The sequence below is a fragment of the Zonotrichia albicollis genome, chromosome 10, assembly GCF_047830755.1.
Source record: "Zonotrichia albicollis isolate bZonAlb1 chromosome 10, bZonAlb1.hap1, whole genome shotgun sequence".
Classification (NCBI taxonomy): domain Eukaryota; kingdom Metazoa; phylum Chordata; class Aves; order Passeriformes; family Passerellidae; genus Zonotrichia; species Zonotrichia albicollis.
The window spans coordinates 22,284,267-22,300,673 of NC_133828.1; the positions used below are offsets into that span (position 1 = coordinate 22,284,267).

Genomic DNA, 16,407 nt, shown 5'->3' on the forward strand with positions numbered 1-16,407 from the left:
TGGATCTTGAAACCCTAAAGTGGGAAGCACCTATAGAAGGTTGCAAGTAGGCTGAACCTTCACAGTGGATTGAATGATGTGTAATTAACCTGTCCAAAAATGGGTCAACAGAAACAGCAAATTGATTAGACATAGCTTACAGAGGGCAAGAGTAAGATGGGGACAGAGAGGTGGGGTTAGGGATGTTGTACCAAAGGATGTGGTAGAAGGAGAATTATCTGTTTTGAAAGGAAGACATTTGTTTCCAAGGGAAAAGTCTGAGCTTCAATACATTCACTGCTCTGCAGACAACTTTCTGAGCAGCAGTAATTCAGGCTCTGGGTGCATTCTTATCTGGAAGAGAAGTTATGCCTCTTCCTTCAGTATGCCCCAGGCATACTGAAGATTTGTGAGTCCACTGTCACACTCTGAAAGGTGGAACTGCACAGGAGCAGACAGGTGAGCAGTGAGTAAGTAACAGCAGTTCTGCCATCAGCTGCTTAACACAAGGCATTGCCAGGTTACTTAGTGAAAAGGAAGTCTAGAACAACAGTGATGTGGGCTTGGCATGCTGAGAATCTGGTTGCAATCTGACACCTGTATTTTGTGGCAGGATTTCTATTTAGCTAGCTAAAATTGTTTACAGTGGTATAAGAATAGCTCAGAATGCCCATTTTTCTGACTTTTCAGACAGCCATAATGTTTTAAACACAGGTGTTGGGCTCAGTCTCATGTCTTGGACAATGTACACAACAAGCCCATGACATAGTCATAGCTAGATCCTAAGTAAACCTGTACAATAAACATGCCCAAGCAAACAAAAGACAAGGAACATATGGGGTACTGCTGGGGTTGGTTTCTGCTTGGTTGTAAAACAAACCCCAAAGTGAGCACCACTCATAAACTATTTAAAGGACGCACAGATGCAGTTTGAATCTTCACTTCCCCAGCCTGGCCCAGCTGCACAGACCCTAATTACCACTGTTTTTTTGGCTGTGATAGAGGAGAGTTTCCCAGGAAGCAGCCAGAGCATTAAGAACCTTGCCACATCCAGTGCATTAAGAGCCCTCTACATCCTCCTGCAGACTGAGGGGCCTGGCCCCAGTCTCCTGCTCCAGAGTCCCAGCAGAGGAGACATGCAGCCATGCTACAGCAGACATGCAGCCCAGCTCACAGAGCTGTGACCCCCACTGCTACCGCAACGTAACGTGCCCTGGGGACGGGCCTGCAGCTGCAGCCACATCCCATTTCTGGTGACACATGAGCACAGCCTGTCACCTTGAATGTTCCCCAATGCATTTGTAAATCAGCAGGGGTAAGCCCCTAAAAGGCTTCTTTTATTATTATGTTCTATTTATTATTGTACTGAAACAAAACTCAGGATCCTGTGCAAAAAATTTGTCCTGATGGAATAAGATGGATGGAGCTATTTGGAGCTGCTGAAGCAGCCCTGCAGGAGCTGTCACTCTGGCCAGGTAGCTCAGTAGCTGAGGGTCTCCAGGCTGGCCACTTCAGCCAGCCCAGCTGCCCACCAGGTGTACTGCTCACACACAGCTGATGCAGCCTGCATCTGTGGGATTTGCTGCCTGCTGCCTGAGTCAGAATTGACAGCACAAGCAGCAGCAGGGGTGTGGTAACCCAGGTCCTGCCTCTGCTCCCAGTTCTTGTTTATGCCAGATACTCACACATATTTGACAGGGGACATATGTTTTACTAAAGAGCTGAAATGAGTTTTGACACAATGAAAAAAGTGGAAAAATATCCTGTGGAGGAAATGGGAAAGGAAGGACAAGAATAGCAAAAATAAAAACAGGCAGTTGCACGCATAGATTTTGTGCACTGTAAGCATTGGCAGATTGCTACTCTAAGACATTTGTATTCCTACTGGCTGCTTTGGTGGTGCTGGCTACTTTACACATGTCCAAATGGAGTGCACATGGGAGAGGTTTGTAAGGGACTGAGCAGCGGCCTCATAGGTTGCTCCAGAGAGTTTATTTGAGAATTTATTATTCCTTCTTCGAAGAAGATAGCTTGCAGTTATAGGAGGGCAACTAATCAGTAGAAGTGGAAGAGATAGTTAGATTTTGATGTGTTTTACAAGAATTTGAAGCTCATGTGATGAGGGTGTCCTGGGCTGGGCAAATTGGTTAACATGAATGGACCTTTTGGAGGATTTGATGGCTCTGGAGGGAGTAACAGACCAGCAGAATCACCTAGCATACAAACATACAGCTCAAGAAAGAGAAGTGCCAGTAAGGTGCTTCCAAGGTGAGGGGAAGGACTCACTGAGGTTGGTAAGCAGGAACTGGGCTATACTAGTTAAATACAAAACCATGGAGTTGCTGGGGGACCATGGACTCTGTCCTTTGATGTTATTTTCACACTGCGTTATCCAGTTTGTTACTAGTTGGCTTACACAATAGATGTTGCAAGTTTTTTCATATCTGTTTTAAGCTTAGTTGTCAGGTAAATAATCTGGAAAATCATGGGGTTTGAATCGTTTGAATCTAATTTCACAAATAACTTTTTAAAATAAATGCATAGATTTTTCTGATTGAAAATCTGTCACTTCAGTGTAGGCTTATGAGCTTTCCAGTTGCATTTATAAAAAGATGTTTAACAAGAAGGCAGCATCCAGTTCTGATTGTAGTGTGACTTACAGAAAACCTGCCTGAGATAACATGAGTCAAAAGAATCCACTGGGTCTTCTCTTTCTCTATATGTAGAAATTGATACAGTGCAAGTGAAAAATTAATTTCAAGGTTTGAATAAAAGACAAGGTACCTTTCACTTAGGCAGTATAATTTTGCAGGATTTGTCTCATAACCCTTGAAACTTTATGCCTTTCAGTTCCTTCCTCAGAAAGCTTGTCCACACAGACTTAGAAGTAATCCCCTAATGAGCAATATAAGTGTGGTAGAGCTCGATGGAGGGGGATTTTATTTTCAGCTTTCTTAACACCATATGTTCACTTAATCCCACTCTTCATTTAGTTAAAGGTAATCCCTGAGTACTTGAGAACAAATTACATGCAAACATACATTATGTGTATGGATGGGTGTGTATATAACTGCACATGTGTCTTGGACTAAGAGAAATCCCACTGATAGCTAAGGCAGTTGAATTTTCCTATACAGATGCTCCCAAGTCTTCCATCTCAAAAGTACACGTTAAGATTCAAGAAAGAAATTTTCTCTGAAGGAATTACTAATGAGGATTGCTTGGATTTTTGCTCATCAAATCTTGAATAAAAATCTTCAGTTATTCTTAAGTCATTTAATTTTTCCTACTTCATCACTAAAATTATTCAAAAAATCATGAGAGCTCTCTCTAAGCCCAGAAATGTCATGCAAGCCACATTAAATGTGCCAAAATATTTATTTTCCACTTTTCCATTCAGAATGGGAATTTTAAAATAAATTGTAGATGCTTCAAAGTACAATGATAAAAATGCTGAAATTTACTCTTCAAAAATCTACTGTCCAGTTATCTACAACTGTTCAAAAAAAAAAAAAGAATCTGAAACTTACCACAACTATTTTCAGTCACTCACTGAAAGAACAACTGCACTAATTTAAACTACTTCTTTTAAAAAATGTTGATGGTCCAGCCAATATCACTTAAGTGGTCAAGACAGAAATTCCAGCAAATCTTAATGTATAATTAAAAGATATATGTCAAATATTTCATATATGCATAAAATGACAGGAAAAAATAGTTCTGCTCTGTAAACATTTGCTGCAGTTAAATAACAGAACTTCTGGAGAAAGCTGTACCTTCTACCTGGTCTTGCAAATAAATTAGTGCCAGGGGTCTCCTGAAATGAAAAGTCTATTTGAGCAAGTCACTTTCCAGGATGAGATCTTAGGACAAGATGTGGCTGAAGATATTTGGGGAAGAACAGCTAATAGGGACTGGAAAAACAAACCACTGCCAGTAGTGAGTATACCAGAGATGTGTCACTCTATCTCTGCAGCTCCAGAAACTGTGTCACATTGCTGCAGTGCATCCACACAAAGCTCCCCCTGCAATTATGGCCAGTGCACAAATGGGTTTGACTGAATTTCCCTCTGTAAAGAAAGGAAACTAAATGTAGTCTTTTGGATTTTCACAGTGATCGTTTTTGAAGATCCAAAATTCAGTTCTCTTTCAGGCAACAATAATTCTATTTTATTGTACATTGATGAAAACATTTACGCTTTAAGAATTATTAAATCAGATCTAGCAGGTAATTATTCTGTAATGAGCATTAACTGCATATAAAGTATTAGGTGTGGAAGGACATTTCAACATTTTCAATATTTACATTAAAATGCCCTTTTCCTGTCTCAGTAAGCAAAAGATGTCATTTCTGAAATGAGCTGAATTTTCAGTGTAAAATGAGAAATGTTGTCATGGAGGAAGTAAATATAGGTTAAAAATAATCTGAAAGGTAAGTGACTACTCGTTGCTTTTTTGTGCCTTACTCTGTAAAGTAGATAACATGAACTCCAAAGATCTGAGAAGTACTTTCCAGCCTGACCCAGAGAAATGCCTGATGCAGCCCCCTGGGTCATCCTGGGGCTCTTCCTGCTTGGTATCAAGCACAGCATTTATACCTGAAGAGCCAGTATAGTCATATCAAGAAGGTCATTGCAAGAAGAGAACTTTTCAGGAAAAATCTGAATCAAAAAGGACAAGTAGCAAAAGGAAACAAACTGAGTTTCTTTTCCCACCTCACTCTGCCACTCACCTCCTCAGTATTTTAAACATATCGTGGTCTTGATTCTTTTATGTAAAGCAGCTGTTCTCAAGACTGCAAAACTTTTCATACTCTGCTGTCATTTGACTGTGATGTTAAAGACCAAGCTTCTGTCGTTACACTATAGCAATGGGATCTTTTGAAGTGGTAATGTTTGCCACTGTGCTTAAAATTCTAGTATTGTTTGAATAAATGTATGGAAAATAACTACTATTTGTATTAAGTGAATAATGTGCCAGAACCTCACCATTTTTATGAATGAGTAACCTCATAGTTTTCAGAGACAGTTAAGACTGTATTTATTTGTAGAATTGTTTGCAAAACGGTTGCCATAGCTTTGGTTCCTTTTTTTAGTCTGCATTTTCCCTGCAGTGACTTTTCCAAAAACTGACCATTACAATGTCCACTAGCATTTGTTTGCATCATCCCTCTTCCTGTTGCTTACACCTTGTTCCAGTTCATGCCACCTTTTCTTCCCCATTTTAGTGGCCATTTTCCAATTCATCCTCACCAGTGAAATTTCTTCCTCTTGGTTTTGAAGGCACAGTCAGATAGAAAAGTATTGGTTCTTCTGTCTCCAGGAAGATGATGAAAAACCTTGCTTTACAAATTGCCAGTGCATCTGCTGTGACTGGGACCCATGTTGACTTTATTTTCCCTTGTAATCATATTGAGTGAGCTGAAGGAAAAAGAAGGGCATCAAGAGAGTATTAATAGATCCTTGTGGAGTGTGATAGATATTAAGGCCTGTAACTGTGCTGCAGAAAATCACTCATTTTCTTGCCTTTCAGTAAGAGTCTCTGGAAAAAGAAGCATTTTACATTATTTTGTTCCTAAGGATATAAAAATATATACATTCTAATTGCACTTTGGAGAAGGAAAATTAATAAAGACAACTGCGCCATTCCCCATTAGTGGAAATGCCTGCAGTTAACCTGCCTCAAGCACTTTCAATATCACTGAATCCCTTGGGTGGGATTTTCCAAAGTGCCAGCATTAGCTCAGCCCTGCTCCCATTAAAATCAATTACTGACTTCAGCCTGGGAGGAGAGTCCAGAGAGTCCCTGTGGTGTCCTGTATGTTGGAAGATGCTAATCTGTGTGTGTGTTGTTCCTTCCCTATTTTTATGTGCATGGCTGCACAGGTGCTCTGATACATTCACTGAGGGGCAAGGTTTGCCTCAGAGGACTTGAAAAGGAACCAGAAAATTAACTGTGCAGAATAAAGAGTAATGGAGGGTAGCAGAGATCATGGAGGCAAGAGGAGCTTCACATAAAATGAAATTTCATCAAGTGTGTACTGAAGTCAGCTAATTGCAGCCTCTATGCCCCAATTCATAGAGCAAAACCTTCCAGAACACGTTTTCAATATGATTTCACACAGTATATTTTCTGTCTACGGAATCCAATTGTCGTGGGCAGTCATCAAGGCAAAGAGTTTAGTAGAATTAAAAAAGGGATTTAAGAAGCTTTGTGAGCAAAGACAACATTTGCAGCTGTATGCACCAGATTACAACAATGCAGGGGACAAACAAGCTTCCTGCTTCAGCAGCATAAGCTGATTGCTTTGAGGGTCGAGAAGAAATGGCATTTTGGCATGTGTTAGCCATGCTGATTTATTGAGATGTGTGATGGGGTGGTTTGAGTCTTCATTAAAAGGACTGATAATGATAATGAATGCTAAAGGTAGATTACTTACTAGTCTGCAATGCTGACATTTCCATTAAATGAGTATCAATAGTAAGTCTGAAGTCTCCTCCCACGTAAGGGACTGATTTGGCATTGATGAGAGCAGGATTCAGACCTTGGCTATGAACAAGGCTTTCTTTCTGGCTCCAAGGAAGTAGCTTATTCTCTCATCACCTGAGAAAGACAATGACTGCTTCTCTAGTTCTTAGAGGTGGAATGAAGGGAAAGTGCATAAAGAAAAGAGTGGTTACATTTTCGTTCACAGACATTCTATGCTTTGGATTCAGAGCTGTCATTCCTCTGTAATTCAGGAGTACTTCAGTTGGAAATACTGAATAATAAGCCAATAATTTTTCTTATTTACACTGATTAAATGAGTCCAGAAAATGGTATTTTTATTCCAGTGTTTGTGCTGGAGCTCCTCTGAACCTTTTCCCCCTGCAAATAGCAGCAGCCTTCCCACCAAACAGTAGCCCTGAGGAAGCTTAGTGGCCTTTACCTAGAACATGAGGAGTTTCTACAATGGATTATGTATCATGCTGGCTGGCTTGCAACCCCAGAAGCTCCTGTCCAAGTCTGCATTCCTATGACAGGCTACTGCTGTCATCATACCCTTCAAGACATCCTTGTTTATGAACAGTAGATAAGATCTGAGAGAAGACATTTTTAAGGGAAGTCTGGATGAACTAAATTATTGATGTTAATGGCTATGGGTGCTATGCCTGTTACTAAGAAATACTGTAATACTTTGTCAGAATTCCCATTTGGAAATGCCATTAAAGCTAGGGGAGCAGCAATAGATACAGTATAGATTGAGCAAGCTATTGATGAACAGGAAAGGCTATTTAAGGATTTTGTGCCTTGAGCCCCTGTAGCTGGGAAAAGAAATTCAAAAGAAGCAGGTGAAAAGAGTCAGACTGCTCTTCTCCTTGCTAGAGCTAGGTTCCATGATGGTATAGTTGCATGGACATTTGGATGTACCTACACATGCACACACATATAGTTTTGATTAAGAGTCTAGGTCAGACCCAGCAGGTCTTCACCAAAATACGAAATTTCTACTGCACAAGTCGTTGAGTTTTCTTAGGTCCAACCAAGCAATCAAGATGAGAGTTTTTTGTTAATTTTGAACTCTCATATTTCTAGCCCTTGCTTGGTGTGTCCTTTGTGGAAATTCTCCCAACTTTCTGATGATCCAGAAGCCTATGTAACCTTTGCTTATTTATGTTTTCTTATTCAGGATTATTTAAATACAGAAAATGAAACTTTTGAAGGATTCAAAATTAAGCTCAACTGCCAACAGTTCTTAGCTATAAGTAAAATTGAGATTGATAGGCAGCATTTGGGAGAAGAAAGAGTCAATAGCCATGGAATTATTGCCCTGATTAAAAAAATGATCCATTTTATCCTTTTTTATTTCAATGTATATCTGCATAAATTAAATCAACCTTTTAACCTTCTCAAAGTTTCACTTATTTTTTTAATTCATTACCTGTTAATTTCATTGGCAGATGTATGACTAAATTTCCTGTACTACTTTGAAAACCTTACCCAACATCTGCTGCAGGTATGCATTCTTTCCTTGGCCTGGGGGATGATTTTACATTAGTAACTTAGGTAGGTCTGCAGTTGGATAGTGGTTCTGTAGGATGCACACAGATCCAGTCTGGTCCTCAAGCTTCAAATGGTCTAGCTCTGATCTCTACCCTGCATTAAATCAACTCTGCTGTCTATTGTCTGCTCGGGTTCAGGGACAATTTAGCAAGTTTGATACAAGGGAGCAATATTTCCACATGCCAAAAGCAGTCTGCAGTAGTCAGCTGCAGCCTCCTTTTCCTTTTGAGAGCATTTCATAGCTGAGGATATGAAGCTTTGCACACTCCATGGCCGTGCAGTTCCTGAGCTGCAGTGGTGCAGAACGTGAGACTTGGCAGCGCCTCTGTTCTGGGTCAGCTGCCATAAGGAACCCGGCCGTGGCACGCCCAAGCTGCTCCTTGCATTGCCCGTGCACTCCCCGTGCTTCCTCTGGCCATCTCAAGCCTGCTTCTGGGGGAGGTGTTGTCATTCTAATCCCTTCAGGGTCACGAAGGATCAGTAGGAAAGTGTGGTGGGATTAATACAACCTCCAGACAAAGTTTAACCTGCTGATAACATCAGATTCATAGGCTCTGCCAGCTCACTCTCACTGCTGATATGCAGCAAGTGCAGAACAACACTGAAAACTTATCACTTTTATTAAATAATGTGATCCCAGACACCTCTTAATTGTGGAACTTCACAAACCATGAAGCAATGTATCAGTAGCAGTCTAGAATTTGGAACACTTGGATTAAAAATATTTTATTTGCAACTCCAAAAGACTATTGCAGTCTCTTGGTGATGAATGCATGTATTTTATTCCATATTGATAATTTATATCTCTCCGCATCCATAACCTTGATCTTAACTTGTCTGGGATGTTGTTAATTTGCAACATTTTATTATGTTGTCCAGAATTTTTAAGTGATTACATGTTAAGGTAAATTTAGATAGCAAAAGATTTTAGATCTTAGAATTAAATGGGTGAACTTTGTTTTTTCAAACTACTTAATTGTATGTACACATTAAAATAATTTTCTCCATGTACTAGCTTGTATTTTAAATAGATCTTCATGTTGCTGTTGACCTAGCTTGTAATCTCATTGTTAAATTAGTACTTACAGCAGTAGAACAAGCGTCATTTTGCATAAGTGTTCACATTTATGGAAAATACTGTACTTTCACTGACTGAAGTTTGTGCCTGTCAAATACTGACGGATAAAGGCTGATGTAAAACACGCCTGTGTTCTGTCACAATAGACAGCGGCGGTAGCACAGGGGAGAAGCGCGTTCCCGGCGCAAGGCAGCGTGCATGCCACCTCTCCGGCGCTGTAGCCTGGAGCCCCAAGGCAATGAACTGTATTTAAGCGAATCTCCCCTCCTACAGCACTACCTGCAGTTGCAAGCAATGTGTTTATCCCATTTTGTAAATAACTTTAAAAATTGTGATTTTTATCATGGTAAAGCTGTGGTAGGATGAGAAACGGGGGCAAACTCTCCGCCGGGCCAGAGCGTAGCCAAGGCGGCGCGGTCCGCGGCTGGCCCAGGGTCAGCGGAACACAAGAGCGAGGATTTCGGTAGGATTTGGTAATTTGCTGACAACAGACACCTTCGGTGATCGGAACAGGGAACGTCCCGCAGCTCCTTTACCGGCGGACGGAACCGCAGCCCCAAACTGCCTGGAGCGCGGGCAGCGCCCGCCGAGAGCGCGCCGGCCACCGCCCGGTGCGGGCGGACCCGCTCAGCGGGCAATGGCACCGCAGGGATCGATCGGCACCGCGGGGATCGATGGGCTCCGTGGGGATCGGCACCGCGGGGATCGATGGGCTCCGTGGGGATCGGTACCGCGGGGATCGATCGGCTCCACGCGCGCCAGCCGCCCCTCGTGCGCCCAACGGCCGCTCGCGCGCCCAACCGTCCCCCGCGTGCCCAACGGCCGCTCGCGCGCCCAACGGCCGCTCCGGCGCTGCGGGTCCGTCGCCGCCCCCCGTGGCTGGCGCCGGTCCCGGCAGGGCGGGGCGAGGCGCGGCCCGCGCGCCGGAAGTGAGCGGCGGGGGGAGCCCGGAGCGGTGGCGGTGCTGGGGCGGCAGCGGCGTGTGGGGAGCGGCGTCTCCGCTGCTGGGCAGGGACGCGCCTCGGCTGCCGGGCGGAGGCGGTTCCGCGCTCGGCGGAAACAAGGAACGGGAAAGGAAGGGAGCGGCGAAAGGAACCGGTATCGGCGGCCACCATTAGTGGAGGCAGGAGGAGCAGCAGCAGCAGCAGCCGCCGCCGCCGCCGAGGGGGTCTGCAGGCGGAGCGGACCCGGGTGCCGCCGCCGGCAGCGAGCAGGAGCGAACCCGGCGCCTCGCTCCTCTGTTCTGTGGGGCGTCGCCGCTGCCCGCCGGGGCTCCCCCGGAGCCGGGGCGAGGTGAGTGGCGGAGACGCCTTCGTTTCGCTCTTTTCTGGGGGCGGCGGTGGCAGAGCCGACGGGCGGCGTTTCCTGCCGCGTCCCCTCGGCCCCCGAGCCACGGCCGGCGCTGGGCGGGAGCCGCGGAGCGAAGGGTGCGGGAGGGGCGCGCGTTTACCGGCCCGCGCGTCTGCCCTGCGCCGCTCCACGCCCCAGGCACCATCGGGTGTGTTTGTCTGGAGAGGCTGTGGTGACTGGTGGAGGATTCTGGTATGTGTGTGCCCCCCGGGTTTTCCCCGAATGAGGCATGCCTCGGGAGAGGCTGGGCAGTCAGCCGGGGATGCGCGAGGGATGTAGTGTGTGGCATGCAGACAATGTCAGCTTGGGTGAGTCTCCACCCTGTGCAGCCGCAGGCAGCCGGGTCCCCGGCGCAGGCATCGCCGAGGCGCGCCGCCACCCGCGGAACAAAGCGCGCAAATCCTCGTTCCTGCTGCAAGAAGGAATGGTGGGCTAAAAATCTAACGTCAAACCTGAAATCTGTTAAGCTTTTTAGCCGTACGACCTACTGAAGGCAGACTGGTTGGCAAAGAGCCTCCCAAGCAAGCTTGATGCCTGCGTTGGTGTTAATGAAACTGGGAGTGTGGTATATTATTTTTTCTGCCTGGGGATAGTCATTGATGGTGGAAGGGAAAGGAGGAGTGTCTGTATACACGAGTGTCACATGACCTTGTAAAATTCATATGGCTATACTTATTTTTCTTAAGAAGCCACTGACTTACCTGTTCATTTTGGAAGATTTTGTTTCTTTTGGATTTGTTATCTTGTAGGGCAGAAAATAATCACCTGCGTGTTTGAACACTGTCTCTGGATTTTATAATTTTTACTAGTATTTTATATTGTTACTGGGCTGGAGGTGTTTAGGAAGAGATGAACAGCGGTCTGTGTAGTACAATTTATTTTTTACTGGTAGATTACAGGTACACTCCATTTGGCAAATGTAAACTGTTTCATATGGCTAGTATCTTTACATTACCATTCATGTGAGGGGTGGATGTTTTGTGAGACTGTAGAATCACACCCACTCCATTTTGAACAAATTGTCTCTTTTTGTCTGTTCCGTCTAGTGCCCTTCAGACATGGATACATTAGCTTGTTAAATACCTTAGAGAAGAAGAATGAATTGATTAATTCTAGATGTTTATTGAAACATTATGTCTAGAACAACAAATCTTCCAGTTTTATTGTCTTTAATCAGCTTTTCTCTGCTGAGAAGTATCCTATTGAAACAGAGAAATGGTAAAATTACTTGATAAATCATCTTGAAGAACAAAAGTCTTGGTCATAATCGAGGGAATACTTTCCACATTTGATCTATAAAGATCTAAACACGTCCATATTTAATACACTAATATCATTCTTGGTGGGTGTGGTGGATAGTGGAACACAGAACTGGTTTTCTGCACCTAAGTTGGTATGTGATTTTTCATATCACTGGATGATATTCAAATTACTGTACAGAAATCTGTGTTATGGAAGATTTTTGCTTTCATACAACAGAAAGGTAAGTGGCACCAAGGAATTTATTTATCGTCCTCGTACAGTTTTCATTTTCAGATAGCTATTTCCTTGAAATGGCTTCATTTTTATGGTCAGATGATATGCAATGAGGCATCCTTCCACCACTGATTCTCTGACTCAGCATGTGGTGGCAGTGAGAAAAGTATTAGTAAGAGATAAACCACAGTTAAGGAAAGCAGTGCAGTGTACAGGCTATTAATTTCTTGAAAGAGTATGAAAAATGTGAAAGAGAACACTGACAAATTTTATATAATCTTCAATCTGCCTTCCTTGCATAGTATCTTGAGACTACTGCCTTCAGGTTTGAATTTAAAGTAGTTTTTTCACAGTGGAGTAGTGTATTGACATCAAGTGTTTGCAGCTTTCTGTGTGTTGGAGTCTGTTCCTTTCCTAGTGCAGTAAGCCTGGGTACAGAGAGCACCTGTTGGTTTAAAGTATTGTGTGGAACTGCTGCGATGCCCTGTGTAGGTCATGGTTCTCTCGGGTGGGTTTCAAGAGGCATTGCTTTTCAAAGGGATGTCTCAGAGTTCTGGCTATCACAATATGTGGGTATTGCCTTGTTTACCCCAAACCACAAATCTTCTTTAGTGTTGCTTCTTTATTTGAATTTGGTCCTTTGTCTTCAGCATTTAAGTTTTTCAATAGAATCAACTGGCTTTTCTAGCTAGAAACAGTTAATTCTTTTGTGCTTTACATTGTAGATCTTTATCCTGTGTTAGTCTCATCTTTACTGGTCATACTTGCCTTCCTTCTTCAAATGTTTTTCAGCCACTGGAGAGGGAAGTAAAAACCTATCAAACTGGGACAGAGTTAAATCTGAGTGACTAAGCCAGCTAGGTAAATACTAGGAAGAGTGGTACTGAAGATTTCAGCCATTAAGTAATTTACATCGCCTTCTTAATAGAAGAAGACTCCAAATCACTTGTGTTTCAAATGAAGCCAAAGGTTGCAAAATAATCACACTCTGCCTTTTCTGTTATGTTAAATAGTTTTATTATGGAATTTTCAGGTAGAACTGAAATAATGTACTTCATAACTTCCCATTAACATCTATTCACCCTGAGGATCCTGCTGATTAAATCTAGAACTTGTTAAAACGCTTACCAAAGCCAGAAATGTCCAATTTCTGTTTCTGGCCCCAACAATAATCCATTTTGCCATGTTTCACACTTTTTCTGTGCAATTGCTGGAAGAAAATTTGTTGGTTTACAGTGGAATCAGGCAATGTCAGATAAACAAGCCTTGTAAAAAGATGCAATCCAGATCTGTTTTATTGCTAAGAGTTAATAATACATTGAAATGACACCAGACTGCTGAGTAGTCAGGTTTTACCTGTTTCTATGTGGAGTGTTAATTTTGTTTCAAAAAATGTAAATTATGAAACAAAAGTTGACATATTGTGTAAGTCCTCTTAAGAATTCAAAAAGTACCTTTGATAATTGGCAGTCACAGATTTTGAGTGAGCACACACACAGAATGTTTTCTACCTTTAGGAATGTCTACTAGGTTAGGTAATGCCAATAAGGAAACTTGCACTATAATTGCCCTTTGTAGCTGTTCTTCAGATTAGCAAGGGATTTAAATTTCTCTTGTTAATCTCCCAAGTGTCCATTGAAAGAAAGTGTCCATTGAAAATGGTATATTAGTTTTTATATGTTAATACTAGAAGTTAGAAATAATTACCCAATTAAACAAATGAGTCCATGTGAGAAAGAACTGAAATTCAGTAATGATAGAAGTTCCTTCTAATCCTTCATATAGAAAAATTGTATAAAGACTAAGAAAAGTATCTGTAGAATATTTGTATGCAACTTGATCCAGATATATTGACTGATATTTTCTGACATTTTAGTGAATTAAAGTCTCTTCTCTGTTTTGTTCCAAGTAGGATTTTTAGTTATTTTCTATGTCCAGCTTTAGCAGAAGTGTTTTGTGTAAGATGTTAAATAGATTGATTGTTGAACTTCTTTTTTAAAATCCATCTGTTAGTGAAGAGCTCTTGAAATGTCTTGGTCTACAGGCTACCTCTGTACTTGTATTGTATGGAGGAAGATGGTGTACATAAGGATTTGAAATTGTCCTGACGTTAAATATTAGGAAAATAATTTGTTGCCATCCCATATCTTAATTAGTTGGATTTTTGGAGGTGTCAGGGGAGGGAGGCCTGCAGGTGGGGAAGGAATTCAAGGGATGGTACAAAAATAGTCACAGAACATAATTTTTACCCATTGCTGAATTTCGGGTCTCAAAAATCCATCAAAATAATTTTAACAAATGTTATTAAAAAGGTGGTTGAATCTTCCTTGCCTCTGATCTTTTCAGGACACCGGCGTGTAAGGTGAAAGTTCTTATACGGAAATATTATAGGGAGTCTGGTGAGGGAATTACTATCCACAGCAGTAAAACTCTTTTATCTACTTAAGCAAACATTATAGTATTCAAGAACTCGGGTTGCTGGTAAAATTGCACTGATCTTGCGTAGCACAAATCGTAAACTGCATGTAGATTGTTCTTACCTTCTGTGAAAATTATCTGAATTATCGTCCCTTATTGCAATGTTAACATTGTGTTGTTCTAATTATTGTATTTGACATCTGCTGAAGTGGTCATGTGCGGTGTGAGGGTACTGTCAAGTGTTTAGAATGCCAGGTTCTGTTCATATACAAACACCTCACTCTTTTCCACTGTTTATTACAACAAAATAGCTGATTTCTGCAAGATCAGGATTAGAAAGAAACAGGAGCAAGAAGTGACATCACTTTCCAGTTTTGTGACTGCTAAGTTTTATTACTTGTGTCAGTATTGGACTTTCATGTAGAAAAGTCTTGGAGAAGTACAGAACCTCCTGATCATTTTTCTCAAATGTAGATCTGATTTGAAAAATATGCTGTCTAAAACGCACATATGGAAAAAGGCTGGAGGGAAGCTCATTGGCATCCTTCACCCTCTCTGAAAACTTCATCTTTCAGAAAGTTTCAGGAGCAGTTGTAGTGGCCTGGCAGAAACCTTTGTTCATGTGATAGTGAGAGCTGAAGTCCAGTGCCTGCTGCTGGCACAGGGTCCTTGGCTGCTGCGGTGCTGTGATTGTCCCATCGTCCTTCCCTTTTCCCAGAGACTTAGCAGCAGTTCGCTGAGTTGGTAGGACTTGTGGTATTCCTGGTGTCTTTTTGTCCCGGTTACAGTAAATTTTAAAAGAGTGAAACTGTGCTGTGCTTACAGTCAAGATGTGCAGTAAGTTACTTCTTGTAGTTACTTTAATCATTGCCTTCTTGGCTCTTCCAGTAGGAAGGAACAGTTCACTCCCAAAGCTCCAAGTAGAGCTTGCTGCTTGATACATGGGTCGATTTCATCTCGATGTTCCCACTCTTCTGCTTTAAGAACAGCCATCTGTAGCACAGAAAAAGTAGTTTATTCTGTCATCATGGTCTTAGTGTGGGAACTTGGTTATAGATGCCTGGTAAAATTGCTCCCCCATTTAAAGCTGTTGTTGAGCTAGTAGTGTCTTCTGCTATTGAGCAGTTGTGTATCAGTGACTTGTGAAAAATTATGCTGATTATTTGAGGAAGTACTGTAAACTTGTCAAGAATTACTCTGCACAAACTTACACTTCATTTTCTGAAATCCAGTTGGTCATGGTAAAAGGAAAAATGTTTTTGGAAGTGTCCAAAAGACTTAATTGTGAACCTTACTTAAACTGTAATTGGCAAATGTCCATTACCTGCTTGTAAAATTGTATTTTAAAGGCTGTATCATTGAATAGTGTTAGAAGTGCAAATAATGAGTATGTATCAAGCACTGATGATAAAACAGTCCCATCTCAAATGGTTGAATTCTTATTCTGATATCCTCTTTACAGTTAAATCCTTTCAATATATGTAATTAAATTGCCTGCTAAGTGCAACAGTAAATGTTGAATAAGTCATTGCATAATGTGAAAAATGCTTTACAACTTTACAACATGGAATTCATAATATGGCTTTTTTGTGCATGTAGAATTTTATTCTTCATGCAATTTAGACATTATGGTAAAATGGTTTTGCTCAACTGTATTGTTTCAATCAGTGATGAAAAAAGCCTAGTGCTTTTTTGATGTCTGTGGATTTCTTTTAAATAGTTCTATTGATTGTTAGGGTAAAATATTCTCTCTAAAATGCTGATGTGATTGGTTTAATCACTGGGAAAGTATATTGAAACTATGTTTGACAAATTTTTCTCTCTGTCAAAAGTCCTATAGATTTGGAGAGGTATTCTTACGTTTATCTGAGAAGTTGCTGAATTGATCCTTGTGGTACAGCAGTATTGAAAAGACGTGATGTCGTTGCAGGCTTGGAGTTGCTGTAGAAGGTAGCATTAGCCAAACAGTTGTGCAGCTTCTTTGAAAGAAATAAAGTTGCCCATGTGCTGTATATATACTTGTTCAGGTCATTAATCTCTGTACAGATGCATTTGCTGAGCCT

General features: G+C 41.8%; 1 protein-coding gene across 3 annotated transcripts in view; it reads left to right on the forward strand.

Annotated features, from left to right (window-relative positions):
* The window catches only part of RAPH1 (Ras association (RalGDS/AF-6) and pleckstrin homology domains 1), a 144,958-nt gene that overhangs the window by 53,734 nt on the left and 74,817 nt on the right, over positions 1-16,407 (forward strand). Inside the window, exon 1 of one of the 3 annotated variants that reach the window (XM_074548319.1) lies at positions 10,259-10,393. The exons of 1 other annotated variant lie outside the window; for it this stretch is intronic. The gene's annotated coding sequence lies outside the window, so the exon portion shown is untranslated. Of the gene's footprint in view, positions 1-10,258; positions 10,394-10,503; positions 10,643-16,407 lie in introns of those variants that run through there. One more of the 3 variants, XM_074548321.1, reaches the window with a different exon arrangement.